We start from the raw sequence: 12,347 nt of genomic DNA, 5'->3' as shown, positions 1-12,347 counted from the left end.
TTTTGAATGATTTCAGTTCAGCACATTTCATGTTTCTTTTTATTTTTCATCGTTGCTCAGATGTCATTTCAAGGTTTGGCAACAATATACAAGTCACACACCAGGCAAAAGCACAAACATGCAGAGATGCTTTTTTTTTTTTAGGAACTGCAGAACATTTGAATAGAGGCAGCAATTTGAGCCAGAGGTCTGACACTCTGACATGCAATCAGTGCTGTGGGCAAAGCTTAAATCTGTCTGAGTAGCTTTGTGCTGCTGGTGATTTTCCCCTGTGCATGTGGGCCCAGTACATGCCCTCCTTGGCCTCATCATCATTCTTCATTATCTTTGAGTGCCACAGTCACTTAAGAGTTGGCATGCTGCGGGCCACTCTGACACTCCCAGTGCTCTGCGGGTTTAACGGCAGGCCCCGTGCCTCCTGAATACAAAGACGCAGACCTGAGAACCGACGACAGCGTGTCAAGGCCACTGTGTATAAAATGTGGAAATTTCTGGGTGTGAAAAGTTACAAATTTGCTTTGATCTCCAAATTTCCTAGATTTTCAAAGCAAATCTTAGAAATTTCTGAGTTTGAAAACTCGGAAAAAAAGCAGAAATTGTCTCAAATTTTTAAAAAAAAAGTATTTTTCACTTGAAAGTTGCAAATTTGCTTGGAAGAAATCAGAGATTTGGAGATCAATTAGAAATTTTCTCCAAAAAAAAAGTTAAAAATTACAGAAAAAAATTGGAAATTTCTGAGTTTGAACATTTTTGACTTTTGGAAATTTTCTAAATGTCAGTACTTGAACATTTTTACTTCCGTTTCAAGTTTGTTCAAAAAACTTTCCTCGACATTTTTGCTTGCAATTATCATGCTTTGAGTCTGAGTATTTTTCCTTTTTCTGGAAAATTTCTGAGCTCAATCTAAAACCTTTAGTTTTAAAAAAAAAATTCTAAGATCAATTCCCAAAATTTGAGTTATTTTGACTATTGTGTTTTGTCCTATCTCCGATGACCCTCATAGCAAACCAGCCTGACTTAGCCTCAGAGTTTTGGCGTCGTCTCTACAGCTTCTTCTTCATGTCACTTTTCAGCTTAAATCCTATAAAACTCCTCATGCCGTCTTAATATCTTCTCTTCGTTTTTCTCCCATTCCACCTGACAGTTTTTAAAAAATCTTAACGGCAAAGAACTGAGGTGAAAATAAACGCGTCTCGCCGGGTGCAACAACAAAACACTAAGTGCTGTGAAATGCCTGGCGGTCAGGAGGGAGGATAGAGAATCAAAGTGTCATAACTGTCTGTTGTGTGTCTTGCTTTTAGCAATTCCGGCGAAAGTTTTGTTTCTTTTCGTGGAGGAGAAAGTTGCGGTGCTCATGACAAAGGCTCCGACTGACAGGGGGAGGAAAACGCTCCTTGAAGGCTCGCGCTTCGCGGACGGAATTCATAGCGGTGATTTTCACATTCGGGTGTCTCAGCGTTGCATCAAAACATCAAAAAGACATCCTGATTAGGTTAATCCTTTGTGCTGCTCGTCTCCGCGGTTTTCATCAGCATGAATCGGACAGCCCGCCGCGTCTCCCAGATGCGTGTCTTCCACACGTTCTGCCTCTCAGGATTTTCAAGGAGTTTTGCAGCACGCTGCAGTTTGAGCTCATTTGCATGCAGGCCTCCTTGGATGGCCTGATGAACGTGTTGTCCATGTCCGCCTAATAGACAGCCTGATTGGGAGTGCATTAACGTCAGTGCCAGGAGAAATGGAGGGCCGCCTAAGTTCAGGGGTAGGAGAGGAGGAATGCAAATTTAAAAAAAAGAAAGAGTTGAGTGCAAGAATGTATAAAGTTGTGTTGTACAAAAAGAGAGCTGAAAGACATGCTGGGCCTTACTGGAGTCCTTTCTTCTCTTCTCAATAGTTTACATTACAGGTAGTCAAAAAGTGAAACATGTACGCGGTAGTGTTTTACTAAACACAGAGTGAGATGTTGTACTTTCTCTCTTTTGTCACATTTAAACTCCTCAGAGTTTATAATCTGAAACCAGACCGAGGTGTGCAGAACATAGTTATTAATCAAGTTCAGTCAGTGTGAACATCCACTTTCTAATTTAAAGTTCATGTCTGGACTTTAAAGCTGCGTTATGCAACTTTTACTTACAAAAAAAAAAAAAAAAGACATATTTGTCTTTTTATGTACGATGTTGTGAAAGTACATTGTGAGACACTGGAGAAAGTCAAGCACCTCTGCCTTCTCCCCGTGTTCCTACTGCACAAATACTCCACTTAGTCAGAAACAACCAATCAGAGATATGAGGAGGGTCTTAGGACTGTCACTCATGCACATATACAAGCTGCTACCACGCTCTCCTTTGCTTGTCCACCACCATGGAGTCTGCCATGAATGCTAAGACTAGTTAGCATGGCCACCGATGACATCAGATTAACAATATTCCTGGAATGGTGAGTTGTTTTTCCACCTTCGTACACGTACACAAAGTCAATTGATAGCGCTAAGGCCCTCCCCCTTGCTCTGATTGGTTGTTTTTTACCAGGAGCGGTGCATGTTTTTCAGACGGCATCTGTAGCTCAGGGAGGAGGTGGAGGAGATGGATCTTTTCACAGATTATCTTGTCTCATGACAAACTGTCACGACATGGTGACAGTTTACCAATTCATCACAGGAATATCCTGGACGTTGACTCTCCTCCAAGAGTTGACCTTCCAGAATCGCCATGTATTGATCTCTATCCTCCTTCCCGCTGAACATGATCAACTGTTGTGATTGCATGAAAAACATCCTCCCATAGCATGATGCCGCCACCACCATGTTTCACAGTGAGATATCTCAGAATGATGCCAGTTTGCCAGCACACTGCTAGTTTCTGTTTTTTCTTATTAATCTGTCAACTTTTCACATAACAGCTGTATGACTGAACATTTGCTCTTGGAATAAATGAAACAACGACTTCCAAAGGCGAACGTGGGTTATCAGAATAAATGGAGTTGGTTTTTTCTTTAATTTTAACACTTCCATTATGTTTCTTTCACTTTTGGTCCAAGTAGTATGGACATTTTTACAATGTAAGCGACCCAGAAGACTACTCTATAATTTTAAGAATGGGCTGGACTCTCAACGTTTGCGTGCAGAAGATAAAAACAGCCCTGGGCAGTGATTCATCTGCGTTATTCTAAGAATGCCCGTTACATGCATGTTGTCGCAGTGTACATGTCTGCATTCATTAGGCTATAGGGGCCACACGGGGACACATTATCCCCCCTAACCACTATGCTCTATTATTTATGTCCTTTCTAGTGGACAACACGTGATCATTACCTTCCAGTCCGATCAGGATTGTCTCCATGTCCACAGCTTAGCCCAGGGCCGCGTTGGCATGCTATCGCACAACGATGCCTCTAGAACTCCCTTCAACGGGACTAATGAGGTGTTGCTTATCTGCTCTGTGACTGACTGACCTCTTCCATCAGAGCCCCAAACTCCATCACTCGGTGTTAAAGTGTGTCACGTCTACGAACATGCACCGAATCACGGAAAGAAATGGACGTGGGTAGCATCCACCCTGCAAAAACGCAAGACCTAAAAGGATAGTTTTGGTACAATTTCTAATAAATATCTTAGTGTGCTTGAAATAAGACAGAACTAGCTCACAAGTAACTCTTCAGCAGCATATGAGCTTGTTTTAAGTTCATATGCTAGTTCTAGTTCTCGTTTTGGTGGCGGATTATTTCACTAAAACATGGGAAAAATGTATTGTTGTAAGTGAAACGACATATATGTAATTTCACCCAAGCTACAAAGCTAACACTGCACTGCAAAAACACAAAAAGTATTTGTACACACTAGTTTCTAGTGCAATATTGAAATAAAATACAAGAAACTTTTCAGCCAGATATCAGCCTATTGCAAGGCAATTGTTCCTTAATATTGTTGAGAAAGTGCTCGGTCCTCTGGTAGACTATTTCACTAATAACATGGTGAAAATGTCTTGAAATAATCTGCCAATGGAACTAGAACTTTTTTTATTGATATTCAAGAATTATTGACTTAAAACAAACTCCTATAACTTGCTGAAAAGTTACCTGTTTATTTTTATTTCAACACATTTGCACTAGAAACTAGACTGGAAAAAATACTTGGTAAATTTGTATGTTTTTGAAGTGTAGCGTTGGCTTTGCAGCTTGGGTAAAACCATATTCACATCCTATATGTGATCCTTATATATATTTATGAAGATTAGACTTGCATGCATTAATATGCATTCAAACGTTTTGTCTTTAACTTTGTTTTTTCTTCTTTTTTTTCCACTTTGATACATCAGAACAGCAGTAGAGAGACAGGAGGGTGAAGCCAGGGAAAATGCAAAGAAGAGCTGGGTAGGGAAATGGTTTCCACAGAGAGGAGGTGGAGGTGGAAGTGGGGGGTGGAGGGAGAAAGGGAGTGTGTGCACTGGAGTGAACTGGGGCACCGGGGGAGAATGGAAACCAAGGATGAAAAGCAAAGGGAGGCGGTGGGGAAGGAGAGAGGGATGAGAAAAGAGGGGAGCCTTTTTTTACAGTCAAGCCATCACGCCACTGTCTGCCTGCCTGCAGGAAGGTTTGGGGGATCTGTGGAGGTTTTTGTACATCTTAATGCAGGCAGTTGGGCGAGCGAGCTGTGAGGTGCATGTAGATCCGTGTGTCTGCTCGCGTGTAGTGCGCGTCTGCGTGTGTGGAAATGAAAAAGATTGCTTTAATAGGCTCTGGCATCAACTTCAACCCTTCCTCCCCTGTGTATTCTCACCCACACACACACACTCAGTTTTTTTGTTTTTTTTCTTGATTTTTACTACCCTCTCCACCAATCTGATAAGTGGCATGCCTCATGCAGAGCCATCAGCCGACACTGGAGCTGAGTGTGACAGTCGCGATCCCCCCCCTCTCTGTTGCCCCCGTCCTTCCCCACCAATGCGCAGCCCCACTCAAGGCTGCACAGGGGGACTCGGGAGGGCCGGGCCGTCGCACGGAAAGGAGGAGTGGTGAAAGCCGGAGAGGAAGGATGCTTTCTGTCCTTCAGCCCCTATTATTCTTATGCGGTGAAGGAGCACACCTGAAGTGCTGGGGACTGGACCAGAGCGGGACTAAAGCGTGTGTGTTTTTCTGTGCATGCACCGGTGCTGCCTGGAATATGGATAACATATTACAAAAAGCATGACCATGACCGTGTATATCACTGTAAAACACAAAATCTCACCAAGTATTTCTGGTCTAGTTTCCAGTGCGGACATCTTGGTACACTCTAAATAAGGTAAAACTGTCTTATAAGTAACTTTTCAACAAGATATAGGAATTAATTTTAAGTCAATATTTCCTTAATATTGATTTTTTTTTAAAACTATTAGTTGCATTGGATGATTATATCACTTATAATGATAATTTTCACATTTAATCTTGCCAGGTATCTCTTTTGTCTACTTGTTAATTTAAATATGGTAAATGAGACAAAAGTAAGTTGCAAGTAACTTTTCAAAAAGACATAGAAGCTTTTCAAAAGTAAATATTTCCTTAATATTGATGAAAAAAAAGTTATTACTAATAATGAAACATTTCTCACACAATGTCTCGTTTGTGTGAGACACATTGTGTCTCACATGTATTTTACCACCTATTTTCAGTCTAATTTGTAGTGCAAGATACGGGCCTCTTCCAAGTCTGTAATTCTTGAATGTTGATTAAAACATCCTGGTTCTTTTATGTATTTCACTTATAACGAGACCTTTTCCACATTTTATAAGTGAAATAATCTGCCAGTGGAGCGAGTACATAAAAAAAAAAAAAATCAAGATTCAGGAATTATTGATACAAAACAAGCTCCTACATCGTGTTGAAGCGTTGCATTTAAGTTCATCTCGTCTTATTTCAAGTGTACTGAAATATTTGCACTTGAAACTATACCATGAAAATAAAAAAATAAGATTTTGTGTTTTCCACGACTCTTCCCTGCTCATGTTGTTAAAAACCAACGATGAACAAGCTTGGTTCATCATTACTGTCGGTTTCCTGCACACACACTCTCTCGGTTTAACACACAAGCCTCTCCGCTTCCCTACGACATGCGCTCGCATATTGTAATATTGTGCTACATTTGATTTGAAGACAGCAATTAGACGCCTCCACATGAGAGCCCTGACATCTGCTGAATGTAATCTGAGAGAAAATGATAATTGTCCTGCTTTTTCTTTTTCTTTTTTTTTTCCCCCGCCTCACTTATCACAATGTCTGGGCCGAGGTATTAAAGGCAAGCGTGAGGCGCAGCGTCAAGCTGGAGCCCCTGTGTAGCAATGAGTGTCATGTGGTGCTATCTCAACAAAAGAGTAATTATGTAAGAAGTCATTAAAAATAAAACACATTTTTAATGTGGATGGTGAAGTGAACATAAACAGTAACTCGTATTTGGATAAGATTAAGTACACTGACAGGAAATTAGTTTTGTTTTGAATATTTCTTGAACTTTTTCATTTTTTGCCTCAGTTTCAATATAGACTTTTACAGTTTGAACAAAACAAAGTAGTGAACTTAGTGTTAGGTCAGTTTTTCAAATAAACATCGAAGCAACGTGACATGCACTTGTGTTTGCGCCCAACTTACTCACAGATAGAACAAACTGTAGTCCAATGAAATGCCTTCAGAAGCATAAAATCTTACCAAGTCTTCCACTTATAAAAAATAATTATAAGTGAAATAATCTGCCAGTATTTTCTTTTTTAATTAATATTGAGGATTTTTCTTTTTTTTTTTTACTTGAAACAACATATCTTGCTGAAAAGTTACTTTTAAGTTAGTTTTGTTTTATCCCATATGTACTAAGAAATGCACGCTAGAAACTAGATTTTGTCTTTTTTTTGCATTGAAGGTTTATGGCACACCTAAAAACTTTCCAGTTGCTAGACTGACCCCCACGGACAAGAAAAGTATTAACTTGTGAAGCAGCCAAAATGTCCATGTCTCGTCTGGAGGAGCTACAGAGATCAGATCTCAGGTTGGAGAATCGGTTTTCACATTACGGGAACTGTTTCCATGTATGTTTTTTTTAGAAATATGATGAAAACGACATCTTTTGAAATAAATTTCTCAATTTCGCAAGAACGTTATTACCCTGACTTGAGATGGTTTTGGCTCTGGTGAAGAAGACTTGATGATCTGAAGGGGTGAAGGAAACACATTTGCCAAACAAAGTCTGACATAGTGAACATTTACCTCATGACAGATCAGCTGTGTCCACTGTTGCCGTGCAACAAGTACACCTTGCATTGTCAACATCTTAGAAAAGTACGTTTTCCTGTTTGATTCGCTTCAAACCAGTAGATGGAAACACCCTTAATATGCTTTTTGTGTGTGTGTGTGTGATATTTGAAAAGTTTGCTCAAAATTCTCATGACAATTGGGACACAACTAGTGTTTATCAAAATACTCTACAAATCTAACCTTTACAGAAGAGAGGCGGGGAAAAAGCCATTGTAGAACCATCATCTGGTCACAGGACCTGAATGCAGAACAATCCAGGAAGAACATCATGTCAGAGGGCGTGAAAGATTCCAGACTGAGGCGCAGTTTCACCTTCCAGCAGGACAATGTCACCAAGCATTCAGTCAGAGCAGCAGTGGAAAAGCCTGGATAAAAAACATGCATGAAGTATCAATGTGATTAAATGTGTCCTCAATGAAGCAAACGCCACATTTTTCCAAGTCTTTATTAGTAAGAACTGTATTTTTGGTGATCCGAAAAAGACTGGCACACCACATTAACGCATGCAATGTAAGTCATAAAGAGGCCAAGAATGCGGCATGGGGGGGGGGGGCAAATTAGTGACAATGCATCCCCCCACTGAGAAGATTAGCGACTCAAAAACAAGCCAGTTAAGTAACTAAACTCCAGAGTGCGGCATATTAAAGCAAACACAAACGCCTTTGTCTGGTGTTAAATAATTGAATGTAACTATCAGATTGTTGCAGGGCTTCAGGACTGGGGGGTGACGGCTAAGAGATTTAGACATGGGGTGAATCAAAGTGATGGGATTAAAAGGAGAGCTTTAATGGGAGGGGAAGGACGGGGGTTGATTTTACCCACCGTAGAAAAATGAGAGACAGTTTTGTCTGGTTGGGACTTCTCAGCTTTTGGCCACTCAGTGCAAATATGATTGGGCAGCACTGGGCCTCCGTCAGACGGCTCTGGAGTAATTAGGTTTGGAATGCTGCATGCAGTGCTCCAAGATAGACCTAGAAGCATGGAGAGTAGAGGGTGTGTGTGTGTGTGTTCGTGTGAGAACAGAGGTGGTACTGCGCGATGCAGTTAATTGAATCTGAAATCTTGTTGGCCTGAAATGAGATCCACCGATGTCTCTCACGCTGCGTCTCGTGCTGAGGGGCTGCAAACATGACTGAATTCATAAAGTGCCTTATTAAAGAGTTGAAATTAAGTGGAGCAGTGCAACTCTTTCATAGTCTACCAGGCCCATAACTGCTAATGATCCAACCCTGACGGAATGTCAACCCAAAGACAATCTCTTTCTTGTCTCACTCCTCCCTTTGTTGCTTCGTTCCACTTGAGCTTCTATTGCCTCTCCATTCCTTCGCCACGATTTTACACGGAGTTCATCCAGTGTTTCTTGACTTTCTCCTAATCTATTTGATATTGTGTTTCTTTTTTCTTTTTTTTTTCTTTTTTTTTGAGGCAAGGAGACACTTTGATGTTATTTCCCACTTTGGGCTGGAATCTCTTTGATCAATGCGAGGAAGGCTACTCAACCTGAAATCTCTCTCTGAGGACAGGCAGGCCGAGCCAAAGTTATGAAAAAACATTTCAAAAAAGCTGAGAGGAACAGTTACGTTTTGTTTCTCTGGAACAGTGTTAGTAAACCATGAATATTTCCTGTAATAAAGCATATTCAGCGTTTTCGAAGACAAAAAAAACCCAAAAAGCCCAATAAGCTGAATTAGAGATGCATAGCATGTTTGATATTGCGGAGACAAAGGTGAGAAATGCACAGGAGGGAATCTATTTATTTTCTCCTATGCACAATGCAAATGAAGTGGGCCGCCTGCTACAGTGGAAGTCATTACTAGTCCGCTCACCAATCTCCTTGGCTCAGAATGTAATGAAACAGAGGCCTTTGGCTGAAATGACCTTTCCCATTGGTGGAGTTCCCTCATGTGCAGAGACGCTAACATACACGGTAGATAGTCTGCGGGAGAGACAATCACCGGCATGGCGAGGAGGAAGAACAAAACCTCCGAAAATTGCTTTTGAATTGCAAAGATAATATCAATCAACGTTGAATTACCTTTCTGATTTCCATCAAAGGCAACCAATTAAAGGCAGGAACCGGATTCCTCTTGCTCTGTCACCGCCTCAAACATGTGTTTGGCATGTTAAGAGAAAATGTCTGCGTTCTTTCTTTTTTTTTTTTCCTCCTCAACAGTCTTCAAAGAGTATGTCGGGGAACGTGAGATTCCTGTTTTTTTTTTTTTTTTCTTTTGTTGGATCAGGATTTCATTCCTTCTTGTGTTTGTCATGAAGGAATCTTAATTGGTGTCTGTCTTCCATGCCATACCGTAACTCATGAGTCTGCTCCCGGTAAAGGTTGTAAGTTTGGAGAGAGATGGTTTGAATGCATGGCTGAGATGGATGAAATGGTCCAGAGCAGCAGATGATTATCAAGGCATGTTCAGACCATTAGTGAATAGGTCGGTGGAGGTTCACGCCTCTGTTGTGATTGACGGGCCTTGCCTCGCAAAATGACTGTCCTCGAATTTTTCACATTTTGTCAAGGCACGCTCATAAACAATGGGAACGCACTAGAAAGGTCAAAAGTGTTGACAAAGTTCAAAACAGCGTTATGTTAAAAAACCAACAACAATCCCAAGCTGTTTCATCTACCTACAGGGAAAATGGGAAATTGCCTGTACAGCACTCTTCTTGTCCAGAAGGGCTTCACACTTCCTCGAGGGCCGGTGTCCTGCAACTCTTGGATGTCTCCCGGGTCCAACACACCTGAATCCAATAGCTGAATCACCTCCTAAATGCATTCAAGTCCTCCAGAGTCGTGCTAATGACCTCATTATTTGACTCAAGTGTGTTGAAGAAGAGATACATCTAAAAGCTGCAGGAAACTGGCCCTCAAGGACCAGGAGTGTCCACCCCTGGTCTAACAGAACCTCAACTGTCGCCACCAATAGTTTAGGTGGGTCAAGTGTCTTGCCTAAGAACACTACAATGAATGTGACAGATGAGATTATTTTTCAAAAATATCATGTTTGCAGTTTTATTTTGAGGAATAAAACTGGAAACGTGAGGAAAAAATGCCTCTTTGGATTGTAAAAATTACAGAAACGTGCAGATTACGTATTATCAAGTGTTGGAATAGCGCAGTCATAGAGCAGGCCTAATCCGTATGAGATTTTGTCGCAAATTTTGTCAATTGTGGTTCAAAGACTCTAGGTTTTAGCTGAATCTCATTTGCCTCTCTAGATCAGCAAATCTGGTAGAGAGAAATGCCCCCAAAGACTTGCAGCTGTAATTGCAGCAAAAAGTGACTCAACAAAACATTGACTCCGGGGCACTGAATACTATTTAACGCATACAACCGCAGTAACGTACACAGGTTTGTGCTTATTATATCAGTAAATGTGAAACTGGTTTAAGGGGTAAAGATTCTCTAGCTATGCACTACAAACTTGCTCCCCTAATGGGATATAGACGCTTATTGTGCTACATGTTATAATATTTATTTGTGGAATGATCTTGCAATCAACAGATATACTTTTTGGATTTAGCCATTTCTGTCCAGTATTTGCTCTTGTCATTTTGAAATTCCGAGTGCAGCTTTTTTTTTTTAACTCTTCTCAAAGGTGTTTCAAGATGACTAATGCAGCTTTAGAGGAGGACTGTCCCGAGTTATTTATCTAACCCTGCATCCTCTGGACTCCTACTTTTGCTCAACCTCACTTTGTTCACCATGACAGTCACTCCACCCCCTTCTTTTCTTTCCATATATCCTGACACAACCGCCCATCCCCTCCTGTTTCGCCGCTGCCCTGGAGATTCATCATGGCATTGACAGAAAGATCTCTCCCGTCTTCCTCGGAATGCTTAGAGGGTTGTATATCACGGCTCGGCAGTTCTGCTGTCTCCGATCTCCAACGGTCTTGCATGTGATGCTTGGGCCGATGCGCCTTCATGCCTGTATTTCAGTCTGACTGTTATGACACAAACCGACTGCCCCCTCCCCCTTTGCCCCCCATTTACCACCACCTCTCCTTCAGGTTGAAAGTCATTCGTTTGAGTGGCACAAAGCTCATTTGTCTCTAGATTTGTCAGCATTAAACTTTGTTTGCAAGCAAGAATCGAAGGAAGAGAACTGCCTTGTAAAATTATATTAATCAACTTATTTTTTATGACAAAGGATTTTGTTTGATGTGAAAACACATCTAGTTGAATCTCCAACTCTTTTGCATAAGATTCTCCTGTTTCTCATATTTGTAATGAAAATGTGGCTTGAGACGACTTTGCAAAGAATCTTCACTGACAGGCGGTCTTGCTTTTCCATCATCTACCACTGACGCCTGTCATCTGAGAGCTGAATGCTTGTGGACGAGGCATGTGGCAGAAGTCTAGCTGAGGACACAGACTGTAGTACTGATCAAAATGGCCCATTAGGAATGCAGTGTGTTGTTCTGTATCTAGGTCACAGCCTGAGCCACCTACTCTAGGTCTTCTCTAGAGGCCTCACCATGCTGCCCATCTCCACCCTATCCCCTCCCCATCCCAGCACCCTGTATGGAAGTGCATGATTGGGACATAAGCTTAGCACCAGGGTGTGTGTCTATCAGGAAATATGAGCTCGTGTGACTTTCTGTTCTGGTCAGGCCGTGTTCCTGGACGAGGTCACTTGATAGCTGTTCATGTTTCACTGTTTATCTGTCTCCAGTTTGAAGGAAGCAAAGGATGACTGAAATAGTAATTCACATAGAGTACCTAGAAAGTGTTTTAGACCAGCTAAAAGTCACAAACAGGGACAGAGTAAGATGAGACAAGGATTTCTTATAAAAATTTAACAAGTATGTGGAAAAAACCTCACTTCCACACCCCAAGAAGATCCTTTTTAAACCGCCTTATGCTGATTTATATCTGGAAGCAAAATAGCTCAATCAGACCAGCTGAGGAATGAGCAGCAATTTTGCTATATATTCTCCATTAAACCAAACATTTTCTAACATGTTTTTATACAGAATGCCATATCTATATCTCTCCTTTTTACCTAGTCTACTTTTCCCTCCTTGCTGACAAAAAGTTCATGAAAGTAAAACTTGTGGCGTGAGCAA

The 12,347-nt window shown here is 41.2% G+C and overlaps 1 protein-coding gene across 4 annotated transcripts in view; it reads left to right on the top strand.

Annotated features, from left to right (window-relative positions):
- LOC129364582 (partitioning defective 3 homolog) overlaps positions 1-12,347 on the top strand; it is a 343,226-nt gene that overhangs the window by 217,337 nt on the left and 113,542 nt on the right. The window lies entirely within an intron of this gene.

This window comes from Poeciliopsis prolifica, unplaced genomic scaffold (assembly GCF_027474105.1).
Source record: "Poeciliopsis prolifica strain line A6 unplaced genomic scaffold, Auburn_PproV2 SCAFFOLD012, whole genome shotgun sequence".
In the NCBI taxonomy this organism is placed as follows: Eukaryota; Metazoa; Chordata; class Actinopteri; order Cyprinodontiformes; family Poeciliidae; genus Poeciliopsis; species Poeciliopsis prolifica.
This window is presented reverse-complemented; position numbering and strand designations above follow the sequence as displayed.